Source organism: Bombina bombina, chromosome 3 (genome assembly GCF_027579735.1).
Source record: "Bombina bombina isolate aBomBom1 chromosome 3, aBomBom1.pri, whole genome shotgun sequence".
Lineage (NCBI taxonomy): Eukaryota > Metazoa > Chordata > Amphibia > Anura > Bombinatoridae > Bombina > Bombina bombina.
In genome coordinates this window covers 350912381-350935178 of record NC_069501.1, presented here as the reverse complement: position 1 = coordinate 350935178, position 22798 = coordinate 350912381, and positions in this window count along the sequence as shown.

Below are 22798 nucleotides of genomic sequence, written 5' to 3'. Positions count from 1 at the left end.
CTTTGTTCCATAGTTTAGGGCTCCCATCCGCTCCTGCCCCCCTGCGCGTGCCTGCATCCCTGCGTGCTCCTGGCATCCCTGCACATTATCCCGCCCCTCTCTGATGTGTTTACACCAGCGATGGCGACCACCCGCCTCCCTGCAACTGCTCCCACCCACTAACGATCGCACCATCGCTGGCCGATGCAGAGAGGGACACAGAGTGGCTCTCTCTGTATCGGTGTGTTAAAAAAGGTATGGCAGTGATGCCTCAATATCGAGGCATCACCGCAATACCTTGAAAGAGGCTGGAAGCGATCAGGATCGCTTCCACCTCTTGAAACCCCTGACGATGTACAGGGTATGTCGTTGGTCGTTAATGACCAGTTTTTGTATGACGTACCCTGTACGACGTTGGTCATTAAGGGGTTATAAAAGGTAAATTGTAGTTGTAAGTTCCAGAGCTTCACGGAGATGCAACTTGTCGCTTCTAGAGTTGGCTCCGCCCCCAAATGCTACAGCTTTTAATATAAATGTATGAATTGTTATTATTTATCATTTATTTTTACAGCTCCTCCTTTCTGCAGCTCTAAACTGGAAGTACAATAAATTGTGAAACATAAGATGTGCAACAAATCAATATATACAACTATTATTTTTATTATCTTGGAAGTCAAACAGACAAGAGAGGGGCGCCTCATATGCATATCAATCAGTCACCAAGAAGTGTAGGTGTGCAGTGCATCACAAATGATGCTGGTAGTCGCAGGCTAATATGTTGAGTTGTATCAGCTCACCTATTCCCAGACACCGGAACTTTCCAAGGATTCCGCCAGAATCTTCAGCGGGTCTAAGATTGCTGTGTAAAAAGGCTTGCAGACAGTGCTTGTAAAAAGTGTTGGTTTATTTAAAAGATATTATTAAAAACAATGCAGTGAATATAAAATGTGGCACTGATGAATGTGTGCAAGCCTTTTTACACAACAATCTTAGACCCTCTGGAGATTCTGGAGGAATCCTTGGAAAGTTCCGGTGTCTGGGAATAGGTGAGCTGATACACCTCAACATATCAACCTGTGTCTACCAGCACATGCGGGTGTTTTATACAAATGTAAGTAACCATTTGTGATGCACTGCACACCTACACCTCTTGGTGACTGATTGATAAGTAGATGAGGCGCCCCTCTCTTGTCTGTTTGACTTCCTAGATCTGTTACACCACCTATGCAAAGAGGAGAGCAGCCGACCTTGCATTAAATTATGAACTGTCTAAATTGACATTGACCATTTTTTTCTGGGATTGAGCCCTGTTTAAGGGTCAATGTGTTTGACAGCACATATTTTTGCTCAATTCTCTATATTCGTATTGCTATATTGATCATTTTTATTATACTAATATTGTCTTGAAAGCGCCTGCTATATATCTTGTAAAAGATTTGTAGCCTTTATTATTATAATTTATATTATTATGTTTTATTTATAGGCAACCCATATATTTCACAGTGCTTTATAAGAGTAAAGTTTCCATTATATATGACAAAAAGAGGATAATTCATAACTCTTTATAAAAAAGCGAGATTTCAGAAGCATTCAAAAATATAAAGACGGCTGAAAGACAGAGTAAGGGAGTTCTACAGAGTGGTTACATCATAGGTAAAGTATTGTAGGTGAGCACAGAATGAGGTGATTGTGTAAGAGAAGTGGAGTGTACACCAGTGTTTCTCAATTCCAGTCCTCAAATACCCCTAACAGGCCAGATTTTTATGATATCTTAACTAGAGGACAGGTGAAATAATCAGCTGATCAGTAACCATAGTTACTAAACTACTCTCACCCATCAGCTGAATATTTCACTTATGCTCTAGATCACATATCATGAAAACCAGGCCTATTAGGGTTACATGAGGACTGGAGTTGAGAGAAACACTGATGTACAATTTGCACAGGACTTAAAATGACATAGGGGTTGATTACAGTCCTTCAGAAAAATTAATCTAATTATTTATCTACAAAAATCTCCATACACTTTAATGGGATTTTTCTGCTAATAATATTTTAATTTCTCTAAAGGATTATGATTGACCCCATATTGTTCATAATTTTAATCTGCATGGCTGCATTTCAGTTTTGAATTAAAGCATTTTTGCAATATCATTATATTAGAAAAAAAATCTACTAAAAGCTATTACTGTTTGAAGAGCATGTGCAGCGCATGGGCAGTGCACCAGCAAACGCCACACCTGCTTAGAGAGCTGGTGACGATGTGCATTGTGTCAGTGTTAGACTTAATTTGGACCATAGAAGTCATGGCTGAATTCTGCATGCACAGCATATGTGTATATGCCTCTGAAAAAAATAAGAACTTTTACTAGATGCATTTCGGTAATAAAAATATGTTGCAAAATGTTCTTCTTTCAGCTATGTAACAGAGTAGCATTGAAATATATTTTTCTGGAAAAAAATGCAAATTAAAACTTTTTAAAATTCTTACTAATCCTGATTGGCTGATAGGCACCTCCTCCTAATGCTTACTGACTTATAGGTAGTTTACTGAACATTAGTAGTTACTAATTATAAGCCAATAAGCTGTAGTAGTTAGAACCTTTAAGCCAATGAACATTAGGAACAATTACCCATACGTTTATGAGCATTAGTAGAAAGTACACAACTGATACTAACATATTATTTTAAATTAAAATTTGTAAAGACTTGACTTAAAGGGACGGTGTACTGTAAAAATGGTTCCACTAAATCAGATTCCATTGACTTGTTATACCAGTTGTGGAGTTTAAAATAGGAAATGGCTCATTTATTTATATTTTTGTATATGGAATAGATAAAAAAAAATATTTAAACCACAACGTATTAAAATGGGCTGAGCTTGTAGGGAGAACATGTCTCATTATTTTATCACTTTATATAAACACAAATATACCCTTATCTCTGTCTGAAATAACAATTGCAAATTAACATCATTTCATTCACCCTCCACTTCGAGTGTGATTTTTTTTTCTGCTGGATCTTGTTTACACAACTTTTCTATACCCATTATCTCAAATATAAAATAAAGGTAAATTAGCCACAAGTGTAAACAACTTAAAGGGATATTCCAGCCAAAATTGAAAACCACATTGGGTGCATTTCGGTATTGAACAGAAACAATTTTGTAATATACATGCATTAGCAAAAATGCTTCTAATAAAAGCTAAAGCTGTTTCAAAAGTGTATTTAAGTATGCACCATGCACCAGCATTTTAAACACAGCACTTGCTCAGAGAGCCTAAGGTGCTTGACTCAATTTGTTAATTGCTGACATAATACAAGCCCCAGTGATGATCTGCACCAGCATTTTAAACACAGCACTTGCTCAGAGAGCCTAAGGTGCTTGTACCATCTGGTAATGACTCAATTTGTTAATTGCTGACATAATACAAGCCCCAGTGATGATCTGAGCAGCTACATTACTTAAAATGTGGGTGCAGTGGCAATAACATAATTTATGTAAGAACTTACCTGGTAAATTCATTTCTTTCATATTAGCAAGAGTCCATGAGCTAGTGACGTATGGGATATACATTCCTACCAGGAGGGGCAAAGTTTCCCAAACCTAAAAATGCCTATAAATACACCCCTCACCACACCCACAAATCAGTTTAACGCATAGCCAAGAAGTGGGGTGATAAGAAAAAAGTGCGAAAGCATAAAAAATAAGGAATTGGAATAATTGTGCTTTATACAAAAAAATCATAACCACCACAAAAAGGGTGGGCCTCATGGACTCTTGCTAATATGAAAGAAATGAATTTATCAGGTAAGTTCTTACATAAATTATGTTTTCTTTCATGTAATTAGCAAGAGTCCATGAGCTAGTGACGTATGGGATAATGACTACCCAAGATGTGGATCTTCCACGCAAGAGTCACTAGAGAGGGAGGGATAAAATAAAGACAGCCAATTCCGCTGAAAATAATCCACACCCAAAATAAAGTTTAAATTTTATAATGAAAAAAACTGAAATTATAAGCAGAAGAATCAAACTGAAACAGCTGCCTGAAGTACTTTTCTACCAAAAACAGCTTCAGAAGAAGAAAACACATCAAAATGGTAGAATTTAGTAAAAGTATGCAAAGAAGACCAAGTTGCTGCTTTGCAAATCTGATCAACCGAAGCTTCATTCCTAAATGCCCAGGAAGTAGAAACTGACCTAGTAGAATGAGTTGTAATCCTTTGAGGCAGAGTTTTACCCGACTCGACATAAGCAAGATGAATTAAAGATTTTAACCAAGATGCCAAAGAAATGGCAGAGGCCTTCTGACCTTTCCTAGAACCGGAAAAGATAACAAATAGACTAGAAGTCTTTCAGAAATTCTTAGTAGCTTCAACATAATATTTCAAAGCTCTAACTACATCCAAAGAATGCAATGATCTCTCCTTAGAATTCTTAGGATTAGGACACAATGAAGGAACCACAATTTCTCTACTAATGTTGTTAGAATTCACAACCTTAGGTAAAAATTTAAAAGAAGTTCGCAACACCGCCTTATCTTGATGAAAAATCAGAAAAGGAGACTCACAAGAAAGAGCAGATAATTCAGAAACTCTTCTAGCAGAAGAGATGGCCAAAAGAAACAAAACTTTCCAAGAAAGTAATTTAATATCCAGCGAATGCATAGGTTCAAACGGAGGAGCTTGAAGAGCCCCCAGAACCAAATTCAAACTCCACGGAGGAGAGATTGACTTAATGACAGGTTTTATACGAACCAAAGCTTGTACAAAACAATGAATATCAGGAAGATTAGCACTCTTTCTGTGAAAAAGAACAGAAAGAGCAGAGATTTGTCCTTTCAAGGAACTTGCAGACAAACCTTTATCCAAACCATCCTGAAGAAACTGTAAAATTCTCGGAATTCTAAAAGAATGCCAGGAAAAATGATGAGAAAGACACCAAGAAATGTAAGTCTTCCAGACTCTATAAGATATCTTTCTAGATACAGATTTAAGAGCCTGTAACATGGTATTAATCACAGAGTCAAAGAAACCTCTTTGACTAAGAATCAAGCGTTCAATCTCCATACCTTTAAATTTAAGGATTTGAGATCCTGATGGAAAAAAGGACCTTGTGACAGATGGTCTGGTCTTAACGGGAGAGTCCACGGTTGGCAAGAGGCCATCCGGACAAGATCCGCATACCAAAACCTGTGAGGCCATGCTGGAGCCACCAGCAGAACAAACGAGCATTCCTTCAGAATCTTGGAGATTATTCTTGGAAGAAGAACTAGAGGCGGAAAGAGATAGGCAGGATGATACTTCCAAGGAAGTGACAATGCATCCACTGCTTCCGCCTGAGGATCCCTGGATCTGGACAGATACCTGGGAAGCTTCTTGTTTAGATGAGAAGCCATCAGATCTATTTCTGGAAGTCCCCACATCTGAACAATCTGAAGAAATACCTCTGGGTGAAGAGACCATTCGCCCCCTGAACTAAACGATGGTGATCTGTCCACCACGTCAGAGAGTGTCGTACAATCGGTTTTAAAGATATTAATTGAGATATCTTTGTGTAATCCCTGCACCACTGGTTCAGCATACAGAGCTGAAGAGGTCGCATGTGAAAACGAGCAAAGGGGATCGCGTCCGATGCAGCAGTCATAAGACCTAGAATTTCCATGCATAAGGCTACCGAAGGGAATGATTGTGATTGAAGATTTCGACAAGCTGAGATCAATTTTAGACGTCTCTTGTCTGTCAGAGACAGAGTCATGGACACTGAATCTATCTGGAAACCTAAAAAGGTTTACCCTTGTCTGAGGAATCAATGAACTTTTCGGTAAATTGATCCTCCAACCATGATCTTGAAGAAACAACACAAGTCGATTCGTATGAGATTCTGCTAAATGTGAAGACTGAGCAAGTACCAAGATATCGTCCAAATAAGGAAATACCACAATACCCTGTTCTCTGATTACAGACAGAAGGGCACCGAGAACCTTTGTAAAAATTCTTGGAGCTGTTGCTAGGCCAAACGGCAGAGCCACAAACTGGTAATGCTTGTCTAGGAAAGAGAATCTCAGAAACTGATAGTGATCTGGATGAATCGGAATATGCAGATATGCATCCTGTAAATCTATTGTGGACATATAATGCCCTTGCTGAACAAAAGGCAGGATAGTCCTTATAGTTACCATTTTGAATGTTGGTATCCTTACATAACTATTCAATATTTTTAGATCCAGAACTGGTCTGAAGGAATTCTCCTTCTTTGGTACAATGAAGAGATTTGAATAAAACCCCAGCCCCTGTTCCAGAACTGGAACTGGCATAATTACTCCAGCCAACTCTAGATCTGAAACACATTTCAGAAATGCTTGAGCTTTCGCTGGATTTACTGGGACACGGGAAAGAAAAAATCTCTTTGCAGGAGGCCTTATCTTGAAGCCAATTCTGTACCCTTCTGAAACAATGTTCTGAATCCAAAGATTGTGAATTGAATTGATCCAAATTTCTTTGAAAAAACGTAATCTGCCCCCTACCAGCTGGGCTGGAATGAGGGCCGCACCTTCATGTGGACTTGGGAGCTGGCTTTGGTTTTCTAAAAGGCTTGGATTTATTCCAGACTGGAGATGGTTTCCAAACTGATACCGCTCCTGTGGGTGAAGGATCAGGCTTTTGTTCCTTATTGTGATGAAAGGAACGAAAACGATTATTAGACCTAAATTTACCTTTAGATTTTTTATCCTGTGGTAAAAAAGTTCCTTTCCCTCCAGTAACAGTTGAGATAATAGAATCCAACTGAGAACCAAATAATTTATTACCTTGGAAAGAAAGGGAAAGCAAAGTTGACTTAGAAGACATATCAGCATTCCAAGTTTTAAGCCATAAAGCTCTTCTAGCTAAAATAGCTAGAGACATATACCTGACATCAACTCTAATGATATCAAAGATACACACAAATAAAGTTATTAGCATGTTGAAGAAGATTAACAATGCTATGAGAATTATGATCTGTTACTTGTTGCGCTAAAGCTTCTAACCAAAAAGTTGAAGCTGCAGCAACATCCGCTAAAGATATAGCAGGTCTAAGAAGATTACCTGAACATAAGTAAGCTTTTCTTAGAAAGGATTCAATCTTCCTATCTAAAGGATCCTTAAAGGAAGTACTATCTGCCGTAGGAATAGTAGTACGTTTAGCAAGAGTAGAGATAGCCCCATCAACTTTAGGGATTTGTCCCAAAACTCTAATCTGTCAGATGGCACAGGATATAATTGCTTAAAATGTTTAGAAAGAGTAAATGAATTACCCAAATTATTCCATTCCCTGGAGATTACTTCAGAAATAGCATCAGGGACAGGAAAAACTTCTGGAATAACTACAGGAGATTTAAAAACCTTATTTAAACGTTTAGATTTAGTATCAAGAGGACCAGAATCCTCTATTTCTAATGCAATTAAGACTTCTTTAAGTAAAGAACGAATAAATTCCATTTTGAATAAATATGAAGATTTATCAGCATCAACCTCTGAGACAGAATCCTCTGAACCAGAGGAACCATTATCAGAATCAGAATGATGATGTTCATTTAAAAATTCATCTGAAAAATGAGAAGTTTTAAAAGACCTTATACGTTTACTAGAAGGAGGAATAACAGACATGGCCTTCTTAATGGATTTAGAAACAAAATCTCTTATGTTAACAGGAACACTCTGATTATTAGATGTTGACGGAACAGCAACAGGTAATGTAACATTACTAAAGGAAATATTATCTGCATTAACAAGTTTGTCATGACATTCATTACAAACAACAGCTGGAGGAACAGATACCACAAGTTTACAGCAGATACACTTAACTTTGGTCGATCCAGCACCAGGCAGCGTTTTTCCAGAAGTATCTTCTGACTCAGTGTCAATCTGGGACATCTTGCAATATGTAATAGAAAAAACAACATATAAAGCAAAATTTATCAAATTCCTTAAATGACAGTTTCAGGAATGGGAAAAAATGCCAGTGAACAAGCTTCTAGCAACCAGAAGCAATAAATAATGAGACTTAAATAATGTGGAGACAATAGTGACTCCCATATTTTTTAGCGCCAAAAAAGATGCCCACATTATTTGGCGCCTAAATGCTTTTGGCGCCAAAAATGACGCCACATCCGGAACGCCGACACTTTTGGCGCAAAAAAAAGTAAAAAATGACGCAACTTCCGGCGACACGTATGACGCCGGAAACAGAAAAAAAATTTTGCGCCAAAAAAGTCAGCGCCAAGAATGACGCAATAAAATGAAGCATTTTCAGCCCCCGCGAGCCTAACAGCCCACAGGGAAAAAAGTCAAATTTTAAGGTAAGAAAAAAATGTATTCATATGCATTATCCCAAATATGAAACTGACTGTCTGAAATAAGGAATGTTTGAACATCCTGAGTCAAGGCAAATAAATGTTTGAATACATATATTTAGAACTTTATATAAAAGTGCCCAACCATAGCTTAGAGTGTCACAGAAAATAAGACTTACTTACCCCAGGACACTCATCTACATGTAGTAGAAAGCCAAACCAGTACTGAAACGAGAATCAGTAGAGGTAATGGTATATATAAGAGTATATCGTCGATCTGAAAAGGGAGGTAAGAGATGAATCTCTACGACCGATAACAGAGAACCTATGAAATAGACCCCGTAGAAGGAGATCATTGAATACAAATAGGCAATACTCTCCTCACATCCCTCTGACATTCACTGTACGCTGAGAGGAAAACCGGGCTCCAACCTGCTGCGGAGCGCATATCAATGTAGAATCTAGCACAAGGAGGCAAAGTTTGTAAAAACTGAATTGTGGGTGTGGTGAGGGGTGTATTTATAGGCATTTTGAGGTTTGGGAAACTTTGCCCCTCCTGGTAGGAATGTATATCCCATACGTCACTAGCTCATGGACTCTTGCTAATTACATGAAAGAAATCTAGTTATGCTTCACATGCACGTGCAGAGAAAAATGTTAATACTAAAACAGTGATAACTTTTACTAGAAGCATTTCTGCTAATACATTTATATTGCAAATATCTTTCTATTCAAAGATTTAATTAATCTATGTGCATTTAAATTTTGACTGGAATGTCCCTTTAATAAACTCCATTTAAAATGGATAAAAATTTGGAACATAGTAAAGAGGAAAACATTTTTCAGTACATTGTCTATTTGTTCAGGCATAAAATGTCAAGATGTTTAAAGGGATAGAAAGTTCAAAAATGAAATGTGCATAGTTGTATTTCAATTTGAAATAGAAGTATTTTTACAATATGTCATTACAAACTGTAAAAGTCATTACTGTTTTTCTGTGGCATATACACATATGCTGTGAGGGGACGTGCACCACACCTGCTCAGAGAGTCAGCAGTAGCTTGTATGGCACAAATGACATCTTCAGAAGCAATACACACCACAAGCACCTCTCTCATTATGCATGGTGTTCCAACACTGGTGCACGAGCCCTCACAGGATATGTGCATATGCTGCTGAAAAACTAGAAGCATTTTTATTAATGAAAGTATAATGCGAAACTGCTTATATTTCAAACTGAAATGCATCCATGCACATTTCATTTCCCTTTAAATTCTAATTTTTCATATGAGTGACAACATTTTGGAGTACAGTGTCCCTATAAATACATTAAACATTGCATTAAAGAACCATTAAAGGTACATGAAACCCAATTCTTTCATGATTCAGATAGAGCATGCAATTTTAAATAACTTTTCAATTTATTTCTATAATCTAATTTATTTTGTTCTCGTATCTTTTGTTAAAAAGTATACCTAAGTAGGCTCAGAAGCTGCTGATTCTAATTAGTGGCTGAACATATATGCCTTGTGTCAGTAGTGCATTACTGCTCTTGAACAAAGGATACCAAGAGAATGAAACAAATTAGATAATTTATAGTAAATTGGAGAGTTGTTTACAATTGTATGATTTATCTGAATAATTAATTAAATTGTAATTGTATTATTTATCTGAATAATTAATTAAAATTTTGAGTTTCATGTCCCTTTAAATACAGTAGAATTGCATAATCATCAATTACATAATAAAAAGACAATGCAAAAGCACTTACTCTGAATTTAAAATGAGCAGTAGATTTAGTTTCTGACAAAGTAAGTTCAATTTGTCCCCCCCCCCCCCGCATCATGTGACAGCCATCACAAAATGTATATAGTTAAATAATGTGAATTCTTGCACACACTCAGTTGGTGCTTCAGAAAGTGTTCATATACAAAGATAATGCACATTTTTGATAATGGAAGTGAATTGGAAAGTTATTTACAATTGTGTGCTCTATTTAAATCATGAAATGTTAGTGTGCCTTAAAAAGGTGTACTCCAAAACTTTTACAATACAGATCTACAATTGAGATGAAGGGCTTAGTTACTTACATACCTTGCCCCCTACTCATGGTACAGTAATTAGTCAACAGTAAAGAAAATAAACATGGTTACATTTAAAAATGAAATAGATTTTAATAAACCTTCCATAGCAGAAGAAGACTTCATACATTTATCTCTACATGGCTGTTTTATTTAAACTTTAAATAAAAACAATACAGTTTTCACTTGACATTCAAATTAAACAAAATTAATTGTTTCTTCCATGTGAAATTATCTTAATTAACCTTGCAAATAATTGTGTGAACTTTAAATAATCCAAAGCAAACATTTGTAGCTTCCAAAAATCAATAAACCATACAATTAGTAATTTAAAATAAAAGCCTTGTAATTTAAGTTGTGAGTTTACCTGCAAAATAGTTATTTAATCAAATGCAAACCATCACATATCAGTTTGTTTATAACACAAAATAGCAATTCAAAAATTGCTCTAATCAGGCCATTATCCAACTCAAACATCTGATTACTGCCTAATTTGTCATCTGCTGTAAATCAAGTGGCCAAACAATGAGTTTGGCCAAGAAGGTTTATTTAGGTACAGCTGAGCATGTGATCTTTAACTTACAATTTGCTATGATTAATTAAATGAACTGCCTACAGGTAACATAAATACTTTGCAAGAAACGTAATATTTATTGTGAATCTGACCAATGTAATATAAAATATAAGCAGTGAGATATAGAGCCAGATTATAAGTGTTGCACTTTTTACTGCTTTACTAGTTGAAAGTAAAATGCTTGTGAAAGCCGACGAACACTAACTTGAAGATTTAGAATATCGTGACAGCGCTAACTTAAATGGAGAGCGCAAACTAAAAAAAAACAAACTAACACTTATTGCTTCCATGCTAAACCAACAGTAGTTCAAAAAACAGATACAAAAAAAGATACAATATGGATAACCCTTTCCTGTGGGGATGTTTAGCTTGCCGTAGTCTCTCCGTAGACCTGGTTAAATATTAGTGGATGGATATGTGGATGGCAGAGCTTCAAACCCACTGTAGTGGTCTCTGGAAAACCCGACAGTCTTGAAAAACCAAAACCACAATAGTGAAGTAAGGTATATACCGGAAGAGGTACTAAATAAAAGTACTCACAGAATCAATTTCGTTTTGACAGCGTTTAATGCATCTTCAATCAATGGAAAAATATCCACTTCAGAGACAGGATGCTTAAAATCTTTATTGTATATGTTACACGTTACTGTATACGTTACTTCACTATCTTGGCTTTGGTTTTTCAAGATTGTCCGGTTTTCCAGAGACCACTACAGTGGGTTTGAATCACTGCAATGCACACATCCACAAATTCCCAATAGGAGTTAAACCTACAGCGCTACCCTAAGGTGGTTGTGAGTAATTTAAATTCTAATGGTCTTCACATAGAAGCCAAAGTTCTATTTATTTTTAAATTTCTATTTCAATATATATTTATATGATGTATTTTTTGTAAAATATATATTTTTACCTATATATGCAAATATGAATATATATAAGCATATCTATATACAGATATATATACTGTATAGGAATATCAATTTAAAAATACATAGAACATTTCCCCCTATGTAAAGAACATTGAAATGTAAAATATTCACAGTAAAACACATTGTAAAATAATAAAATGTATTAAAAAAAGATTTTTCTTATTTTTAGGCTCCAATGTATATATGTGTATACATGTGTTTATATGTGTATTTGTATGTACCTGTATATACATATATACACACATATAAACATAAATATACATATATACACATATATACATATGTAAATGTGCATACATACATATGTATATGTTTGTATGTTTATATCCATTATAGCCCTTTCCATTCAAAATCAAATATCTTGTCACATACCATATAACTTTTAACCATTAAAACTTTTTTCAGTATTTATGTGAATAATGTTTATTAGATAGTGTATATATGAGTGTAACTGTTAAATTTTAATGTATTTTTGTAGTGTTTAATGCAATTTTTTTAGCTATAACCCCCTAACCGATGACTTCAGTCACGCTTACACATCAAGCTCAAACTTAGCTTGCGACTGAGCGCTCGCATTTACTTTCAACTTGTAAAACTCACGCAAGTAAATGCGGGCGCAATATTTTAATATTGTGCACGCTAATGTTAGTTAATGTCACTTATAATCTAGCCCATAGGGGTTTTATTATATTTATATATCACTTTGCATCAGTGGCGTCACTAGGGGGGGGCGGGCCGCACCCGGGTGACACCCTCCAGGGGGTGACCCCAAAAAAAAAAAAAATTTTTTTTTTTTTTTTTTTTTTTTTTAAATTTTATTGAAATTCAAAGAAATACAATGTTGAGATGCATAGATTATTTTATTAGAGGCTGGCATTTGTGAACATTAGTGGGACTGGGGAAGTTGTAGACACACAATTTTTTTGCCCCTTGAGCCAGTGCTGCAATTTCAAAAAATAGTTTTCCCGGCTGCTTTTGCTTGTTTGTACTTTGCTCCTCCCCTGCCCAATTTCACTATGAATGTTGTGGGTGTGCCGTGGGGTTTGCAAAGTTGCGCTGCTAGCCTAAACCTGCCTGCCTATCTGTGCTCACTGCTCAGTGACATGCAGCCCAGGGCTGTGCACTGACAGACTTGGAACAGAGTCAGAGAGCAGAATTTTCATAGTTTGCGCGCCTAAACCTTTTCTTCAGTGATTTATTTTAGAGTGCTCTGTTTATCTTTCATTTGATGTTCTGCTGAGCCAGGGAGAAGCTCTAGGCATGAGCTTCCTAATTAATGCAGTGCAGTTTACATATTTTGTATGTGTGTGTCTGAGTTTTTGTGTGTCTCAGTGTTTTTGTGTGTGTGTTTTTGTGTGTGTGTCTGAGTGTGTTTCCGAGTGTTTGTGTGTGCATCTGAGTATGTTTTTAAGTGTGTCTGAGTGTTTGTATGTGTGTTTGCCTGTGTCTGCTTTCTGGGGGGGGGGTGACACCATGACTTACCGCACCGGGTGACACCAACCCTAGTGACGCCACTGCTTTGCATCTGTATTTAAAGGGACAGACTACTCCAGAATTTGTATTGTTTAAAAAGATAGATAATCCCTTTTTATCCTACATTGGTGTATCCGGTCCACGGCTTCATCCTTACTTGTGGGATATTCTCAATCTCTACAGGAAGTGGCAAAGAGAGCACACAGCAGAGCTGTCCATATAGCTCCCCTCAGGCTCCGCCCCCCCAGTCATTCTCTTTGCCGCTCTAACTAGTAGCATCTCCACGGGGGTGGTAAAGAGTATGTGGTGTTTAGTTGTAGTTTTTTATTCTTCTATCAAGAGTTTGTTATTTTAAAATAGTGCCGGCTTGTACTTTTTACTCTGCAGCAGAAAGTGATGAAGATTTCTGCCGAGAGGAATATGATTTTAGCACCAGTAACTAAAATCCATTGCTGTTCCCACGCAGGACTGTTGAAACCAGAGAACTTCAGTTGGGGGGAACAGTTTGCAGGCTTAACTGCAAATGCTATGATCAGTCATTTTTCTAACAAGACCCAGTAATGCTAGAAGACTGTCAGCAATCTCCTCTGGGATAGGTAAGCCATTTTTCTTAGACTCTGTATAAAATTATGGCTTATATTAAGGGCTCTATGCTAGTTGACACTATTGTGGGCTAAATCGATTGCTTTTTGGCATGTTTTCACTATAAATAAGGTGTTTTTTCAGACTTTAAAACACTTTTGGGGTTTTATTTTGCGCCTGGCACTTATTTGGACACCTATTCTAGTCAGAAAGGCCCCTCCACTCTGGAATGAAGAGGGAGGAGGCCTCATTTTCAAGCCTCAATTGTGCAGTTGTTTTGCTTAGGCAGTTCATGCAGCTTCACGTGGGGAGTCCAGAGGCATCAGAAAAGACTCCAGAGAGGCTTATTTCCTACTAAAATAATCCCTAAGGAAGGTAAAGGCCACAGTGAAAGCTGTGGCATAGTACTGTAGTGTTTTTAACAGGTTAATTGCTGTTATTAGCTCCGGTTTGGGCATTAAGGGGTTAATTGGTCTGAAAATTTGTGTGCAATCCTTTCAAAGCATTAAGACACTGTGGTGAAAATTTCATTAAAATCGGATGTTTATTTGATGGTTTTTTTATGTTTTAGTAATAAAGTGCGCACTTTTATTATTTAAAGACACAGTAACGTTTTTGTCAAAAATAATTTTTATTGCATTGAAGATCTGTTTAAGTCTGTCAAACATGTCTGACCCTTCAGATAACCTATGTTCTGTATGTTCAAAGGCCAAGGTGGTTCCCCCATTAAATTTATGTGTGAAGTGTGCCATAGCGTCCAAACAGCTTAAGGACCGTACAATCACGCTTAAAGATATAGCCCAAGATGATTCTTTAGCTGAAGGTAGTGAGGATAGCTCACTATCCTCTCCTTCTGTGTCAACACCAGCTATGCCCGCGCAAGCGATGCCCAGTACATCTAGCGCGCCAATTGCTATTACTATGCAACAGTTAGCAGCAGTAATGGATAATTCTCTCGCAGCATTTTTATCCAAACTGCCAGCTTTTCCTAGGAAGCGTGATTGCTCAGTTTTAAATACAGAAAATGAGCAAGCAGACGCAGAGGATAATTTATCTGTAGTGCCCTCACATCAATCTGACTTGGCGGTGAGGGAGGGCCTGTCTGAGGGAGAAATTTCTGAAATAGGAAAAGTTTCTCAGCAGGCAGAGCCTGATACCATAGCATTTAAATTTAAGCTAGAACACCTCTGCGCTCTACTTAAGGAGGTCCTAGCTACTCTTGATGATTGTGACCCTTTGGTGGTCCCAGAAAAATTGTGTAAAATGGATAAATTCTTAGAGGTCCCAGTACACACTGATGCGTTTCCGATACCTAAGAGGGTGGCGATTATAGTGAATAAGGAGTGGGAGAAGCCAGGTGTACCTTTTGTTCCCCCTCCTATATTTAAGAAAATGTTCCCCATTGTTGACCCCAGAAGGGACGCGTGGCAGACGGTCCCTAAGGTAGAGGGGGCAGTTTCAACGCTTGCTAAGCGCACAACTATACCAATAGAAGACAGTTGCGCTTTCAAAGATCCTATGGATAAAAAATTAGAAGGTTTACTTAAGAAAATTTTTGTTCAACAAGGTTTTCTTCTTCAACCAATTTCTTGCATTATTCCTGTAACCACTGCAGCTGCTTTTTGGTTTGAGGAACTAGAAAACTCGCTCCAGAAGGAGACTTCTTATGATGAAGTCATGGATAGAATTCACGCCCTGAAGTTGGCTAATTCTTTCATTACAGATGCCGCTTTTCAGTTAGCTAAATTAGCGGCGAAAAATTCTGGTTTCGCAATAGTGGTGCGTAGAGCGCTTTGGCTAAAATCGTGGTCGGCGGATATGTCGTCCAAAACAAAATTGCTTAATATTCCTTTCAAGGGTAAGACCCTATTCGGGCCAGAGTTGAAAGAAATTATTTCAGATATCACTGGGGGAAAGGGCCATGCCCTTCCACAGGATAGACCTTTCAAAGCTAAAAATAAGTCTAATTTTCGTTCCTTTCGCAATTTCAGGAACGGACCGGCTTCTACCTCTACAGCCACTAGGCAAGAGGGTAACGCACCCCAGCCCAAACCAGCATGGAAACCATTGCAAGGCTGGAACAAGGGTAAACAGGCCAAAAAGCCTGCTGCTGCTACCAAGACAGCATGAAGGGGTAGCCCCCGATCCGGGACCGGATCTAGTAGGGGGCAGACTTTCTCTGCTCAGGCCTGGGCAAGAGATGTTCCGGACCCCTGGGCACTAGAAATTGTCTCTCAGGGGTATCTTCTAGAATTCAAGGACCTTCCTCCAAGGGGAAGGTTCCACATGTCTCGCTTATCTTTAGACCAGATAAAGAGACAGGCATTCTTACATTGCGTAGAAGACCTTTTAAAAATGGGAGTGATAAACCCAGTTCCAACAGCAGAACAAGGACTGGGATTTTACTCAAACCTGTTTGTAGTTCCCAAAAAGGAAGGAACTTTCAGGCCAATTCTGGATTTAAAGATCCTAAACAAATTCCTCAGAGTTCCATCATTCAAAATGGAAACAATTCGGACAATTTTACCAATGATCCAGGAGGGTCAATATATGACTACCGTGGACTTAAAGGATGCGTACCTGCATATTCCTATCCACAAAGATCACCATCAGTTTCTGAGGTTCGCCTTTCTGGACAAGCATTACCAGTTCGTGGCTCTTCCCTTCGGATTGGCCACTGCTCCCAGAATTTTCACAAAGGTGCTAGGGTCCCTTCTAGCTGTGCTAAGGCCAAGGGGCATTGCAGTAGCACCTTACCTAGACGACATTTTAATACAGGCGTCCTCCTTTCATAAAGCAAGGGCTCATACGGACATTGTTCTAGCCTTTCTAAGGTCTCACGGGTGGAAGGTGAACATAGAAAAAAGTTCTCTGTCCCCGTTCACAAGGGTTCCCTTCCTGGGAACAATAATAGACTCGGTAGAAATGAAAATCTTTCTGACAGAGGTCAGGAAATAAAAACTTTTGAACACTTGTCGAGTTCTTCAATCCATTCCTCAACCCTCCATAGCTCAGTGCATGGAGGCAATAGGACTAATGGTTGCGGCAATGGACGTGGTTCCTTTTGCTCGAATTCATTTAAGACCATTGCAACTGTGCATGCTCAAACAATGGAATGGGGATTATGCAGATTTGTCTCCCCAGATTCAGATGGACCAGCAAACCAGAGACTCACTCCTCTGGTGGTTGTCTCAGGATCACCTGTCTCAGGGAATGAGTTTCCGAAGACCGGAGTGGATCATTGTCATGACCGACGCCAGCCTCTTAGGCTGGGGCGCGGTCTGGAAGTCCCTGAAGGCTCAGGGTCTATGGTCTCGGGAAGAATCTCTTCTCCCGATAAACATTTTGGAATTGAGAGCGATATTCAATGCGCTCCAGGCATGGCCTCAACTAGCGGAGGCCAAATTCATCAGATTTCAGTCGGACAACATGACGACTGTAGCGTACATCAATCATCAGGGGGGAACAAAGAGTTCCCTGGCGATGAGGGAGGTATCCAAGATCATCAAATGGGCAGAGGATCACTCCTGCCATCTATCAGCAATTCACATCCCAGGAGTGGACAACTGGGAAGCGGATTATCTGAGTCGTCAGACTTCCATCTGGGGGAGTGGGAACTCCACCCGGAGGTTTTTGCTCAGCTGACCGAGCTATGGGGCATTCCAGATCTGGATCTGATGGCGTCAAGTCAGAACTCCAAAGTTACATGTTACGGGTCCAGGTCCAGGGATCCCAAGGCGACATTGGTAGATGCCTTAGTAGCGCCTTGGTCATTAAATCTAGCTTATGTCTTTCCACCGTTTCCCCTTCTCCCCCGGCTAGTAGCCAGGATCAAACAGGAGAAGGCTTCGGTAATTCTGATAGCTCCTGCGTGGCTACGCAGGACTTGGTATGCAGACCTGGTGAATATGTCATCGGTTCCACCATGGAAGCTGCCTTTGAGGCAGGACCTTCTAATTCAAGGTCCATTCGAACATCCAAACCTAGTTTCTCTGAAACTGTCTGCTTGGAGATTGAACGCTTGATTCTAGCTAAGCGTGGGTTTTCGGAATCAGTTATAGATACTCTGATCCAGGCTAGAAAGCCTGTCACCAGGAAAATTTACCATAAGATATGGCGGAAATATCTTTGCTGGTGCGAATCCAAGGGTTACTCATGGAGTAAGATTAGGATTCCAAGGATACTATCTTTTTCTCCAAGAAGGATTGGATAAAGGTCTGTCAGCTAGTTCTTTAAAGGGACAGATATCTGCTCTGTCTGTTTTGTTACACAAGCGTCTGGCAGCCATGCCAGATATTCAGGCGTTTGTACAGGCTTTAGTCAGAATCAAGCCTGTCTACAGACCTGTGGCTCCTCCATGGAGTCTAAATTTAGTTCTTTCAGTTCTTCAAGGGGTTCCGTTTGAACCTCTACATTCCATAGATATTAAGTTACTATCTTGGAAAGTTTTGTTTTTAGTAGCTATTTCTTCTGCTAGAAGAGTTTCTGAATTGTCTGCTTTGCAGTGTAATTCACCCTATCTGGTGTTTCATACAGATAAGGTCGTTTTACGTACCAAACCTGGTTTTCTTCCAAAAGTGGTTTCCAATAAGAATATCAACCAGGAAATAGTTGTTCCTTCTCTGTGTCCTAATCCAGTTTCTAACAAGGAACGTCTGTTACACAATCTTGATGTGGTTCGTGCTTTAAAGTTTTATCTAAAAGCAACTAAAGACTTCAGACAAACATCGTCCTTGTTTGTCGTCTATTCTGGCAAGAGGAGAGGTCAAAAGGCGACTGCGACCTCTCTGTCTTTCTGGCTGAAAAGCATCATCCGGTTGGCTTATGAGACTGCTGGAAGGCAGCCTCCTGAACGAATTACAGCTCACTCTACTAGAGCTGTGGCTTCCACATGGGCTTTCAAGAATGAGGCTTCTGTTGAACAGATTTGTAAGGCAGCGACTTGGTCTTCACTGCATACGCTTGCCAAATTTTACAAATTCGATACTTTTGCTTCTTCGGAGGCTATTTTTGGGAGAAAGGTTTTGCAAGCAGTGGTGCCTTCCGTTTAGGTTACCTGATTTGTTCCCTCCCTTCATCCGTGTCCTAAAGCTTTGGTATTGGTTCCCACAAGTAAGGATGAAGCCGTGGACTGGATACACCAATGTAGGAGAAAACAGAATTTATGTTTACCTGATAAATTCCTTTCTCCTACGGTGTATCCGGTCCACGGCCCGCCCTGGCATTTTGGTCAGGTTTAAATTTATTTTTTGTAAACTACAGTCACCACTGCACCCTATGGTTCTCCTTTTTCTCCTAACCGTCGGTCGAATGACTGGGGGGGCGGAGCCTGAGGGGAACTATATGGACAGCTCTGCTGTGTGCTCTCTTTGCCACTTCCTGTAGGGATTGAGAATATCCCACAAGTAAGGATGAAGCCGTGGACCGGATACACCGTAGGAGAAAGAAATTTATCAGGTAAACATAAATTCTGTTATAACCCATTCCCCAGTTTATTACAACCAACACTAATATACTTTTTACCTCTGTGATTAACTTGTATATAAGCCTCTGCAGATTGCCTTCTTGTTTCAGCTATTTTGACAGACTTGTATTTAGCCAATCAGTGCGGACTTATAAATTACCCCACAGGAGTGAGCACAGTGTTATCTATATGACGCACATGATCTAAAGCTATCTAGCTGTAAAAAGCGGTCAAAATGCACTGAGATAAGAGGCAGCCTTAAAGGGCTTAGAAATTAGCATATGAGTCTACCTAGGTTTAGCTTTCAGCAAAGAATACCAAGAGAACAAAACAAATTTGATGATAAAAGTAAAATGGAATGTTGTTTAAAATTGCATGTCCTATCTGATTTATGACAGTTTAATTATGACTTGACATTTAGTGGCCAAATGACTTTGCTTCTTAACCTCTCAGATACCTCAGAGATGATGGAAATAAATCACCTTAGACTGTCCTTTTAAGCCTTATATATTACAGTGGCTGGAGGTTATAGACTGAATAGTTAGTAATTGATGTAAGCAAAAATGTCCTCTGGGTAGTTTTTGTATTATCACTCTATGGTGCAACTTCTTCTCTTTATTAATCTTGGAGGAACAGTGAAGGGCAATTTAAGCAAAGCTAGCAAGGTTCATGTTTACATACCTATGGACATCTCAGTAATATTAGTGAATGCAATTAAATACATTATTATTACTTATTCATCTTGATAATTTTCCTGACATTGATACTATGGCCTCTAGTTATGAAGCCGTCTACTTACCTGCATTCACCGGCCCAATACGCTCGCCTAATCTTGCCTACGATCCCCGCCACGGACCTGAATACATTCGCCAAAGTTATCAAAAAAGCTGTCAAGAAGCCGCGCACCAAGTACGGAGCGATGAGCAGCGGACTGTTGTTAACTGACAGTCATCAATCTCGCTGGTCATCGGCTTCTTCGCAGCTTTTTTGATAGCCTGTCACTAAGCACCCACACTAAACTACACTGTTTTACCCCCTAAACCGCCGCTCCTGGAGCCCCCCACAACTAAATAAAGTAATTACCCGATAAACCGCCGCTCCTGGACCCCGCCGCAACTATAATAAATGTATTAACCCCTAAACTGCCGCTCCCGGACCCTGCCGCCACCTACATCATACCTATTAACCCCTATCCTGCCCCCCACTACACCGCCGCCACCTATATTCAAGTTATTAACCCCTATTTTACAGGCAACTTTGTATTTATTTTAACTAGGTACAATAGCTATTAAATAGTTAATAACTATTTAATAACTACCTAGCTAAAATACTTACAAAATTACCTGTAAAATAAATCCTAACCTAAGTTACAATTAAACCTAACACTACACTATCATTAAATAAATTACCTACAATTACCTAAAATTAAATTAAATAAACTAATCTATAATACAAAAACCCCCCCACTAAATTACAGAAAATAAAAAAGAATTACAAGAAGTTTAAACTAATTACACCTAATCTAAGCCCCCTAATAAAATAATAAAGCCCCCCAAAATAAAAAAATGCCCTAACCTATTCTAAATTACAAAGTAACCAGCTCTTTTACCAGCCCTTAAAAGGGCTTTTTGCGGGGCATTGCCCCAAAGTAATCAGCTCTTTTACCTGTAAAAAAAAAATACAACCCCCCCAACATTAAAACCCACCACCCACATACCCCTACTCTAACCCACCGCAGAGGAGGTCCTTCATCCAGTAGAAGTCCTCATCCAGACGTGAATCAGCCAATCAGATTTTTCCTACCTTAATTCCTAACTTAATTCCGATTGGCTGATAGAATCCTATCAGCCAATCGGAATTCGAGGGACGCCATCTTGGATGACATCCCTTAAAGGAACCTTCATTCGTCGTTCAGTTGTCGGTTGAAGAGGATGGCTCCGCGTCGACTCCTTTGAAGATAGCTCCACTCCGCTCCGGATGGATGAAGATTGAAGACGCCGCCTGGATGAAGACTTCTACCGGATGAAGGACCTCCTCTGCGCACCTTGGATGAAGATTTCGGCCCGGTTGGGTGAAGACGGCTCCAGGTAGGGTGATCTTCAGGGTGTTAGTGTTAGGTTTTTTTAAGGGGGGTTTGGGTGGGTTAGAGTAGGGGTATGTGGGTGGTGGGTTTTAATGTTGGGGGGGTTGTATTTTTTTTTACAGGTAAAAGAGCTGATTACTTTGGGGCAATGCCCCGCAAAAAGCCCTTTTAAGGACTGGTGAAAGAGCTGGTTACTTTGTAATTTAGAATAGGGTAGGGCATTTTTTTATTATGGGGGGCTTTATTATTTTATTAGGGGGCTTAGATTAGGTGTAATTAGTTTAAACTTCTGTAATTCTTTTTTATTTTTTGTAATTTAGTGTTTGTTTGTTTTTGTATTATAGTTTAGTTTATTTAATTTAATTTTAAGTAATTGTAGGTAATTTATTTAATTTATTTAATGATAGTGTAGTGTTAGGTTTAATTGTAACTTAGGTTAGGATTTATTTTACAGGTAATTTTGTAAGTATTTTAGCTAGGTAGTTATTAAATAGTTATTAACTATTTAATAGCTATTGTACCTAGTTAAAATAAATACAAAGTTGCCTGTAAAATAAAAATAAATCCTAAGCTAGCTACAATGTAACTATTAGTTATATTGTAGCTATCTTAGGGTTTATTTTACAGGTAAGTATTTAGTTTTCAATAGGAATAATTTAGTTAATAATAGTAATTTTTATTTAGATTTATTAAAATAATATTAAAGTTAGGGGGGTGTTAGTGTTAGTGTTAGACTTAGGTTTAGGGGTTAATAAGTTTAATATAGGTGGCGGCGGGGTCCGGGAGCGGTGGTTTAGGGGTTAAACAATTTATTTAGTTGCGGCAGGGTCCGGGATCTGCAGGACAGGGGTTAATAAGTTTATGTAGGTGGCGGCGGTATAGGGGGCGGCAGATTAGGGGTTAACATGTTTATTATAGTTGCGGCGGGGTCCGGGAGCGGCGGTTTAGGGGTTAACATGTTTATTATAGTTGCGGCGGGGTCCGGGAGTGGCGGTTTAGGGGTTAACATGTTTATTATAGTTGCGGCGGGGTCCGGGAGCGGCGGTATAGGGGGAAATACGTTTATTTAGTTACGGCGATGTAGGGGGGGCAGATTAGGGGTGTTTAGACTTGGAGTACATGTTAGGGTGTTAGGTGCAGACATCTGCCATAGGAATCAATAGGATATCGGGCAGCAGCGAACATAAGCTTTCGCTATGGTCAGACTCCCATTGATTCCTATGGGATCCGCCGCCTCCAGGGCGGCGGATTGAAATCCAGGTACGCTGGCCCGGAATAGTGGCGAGCGTACCTGGTA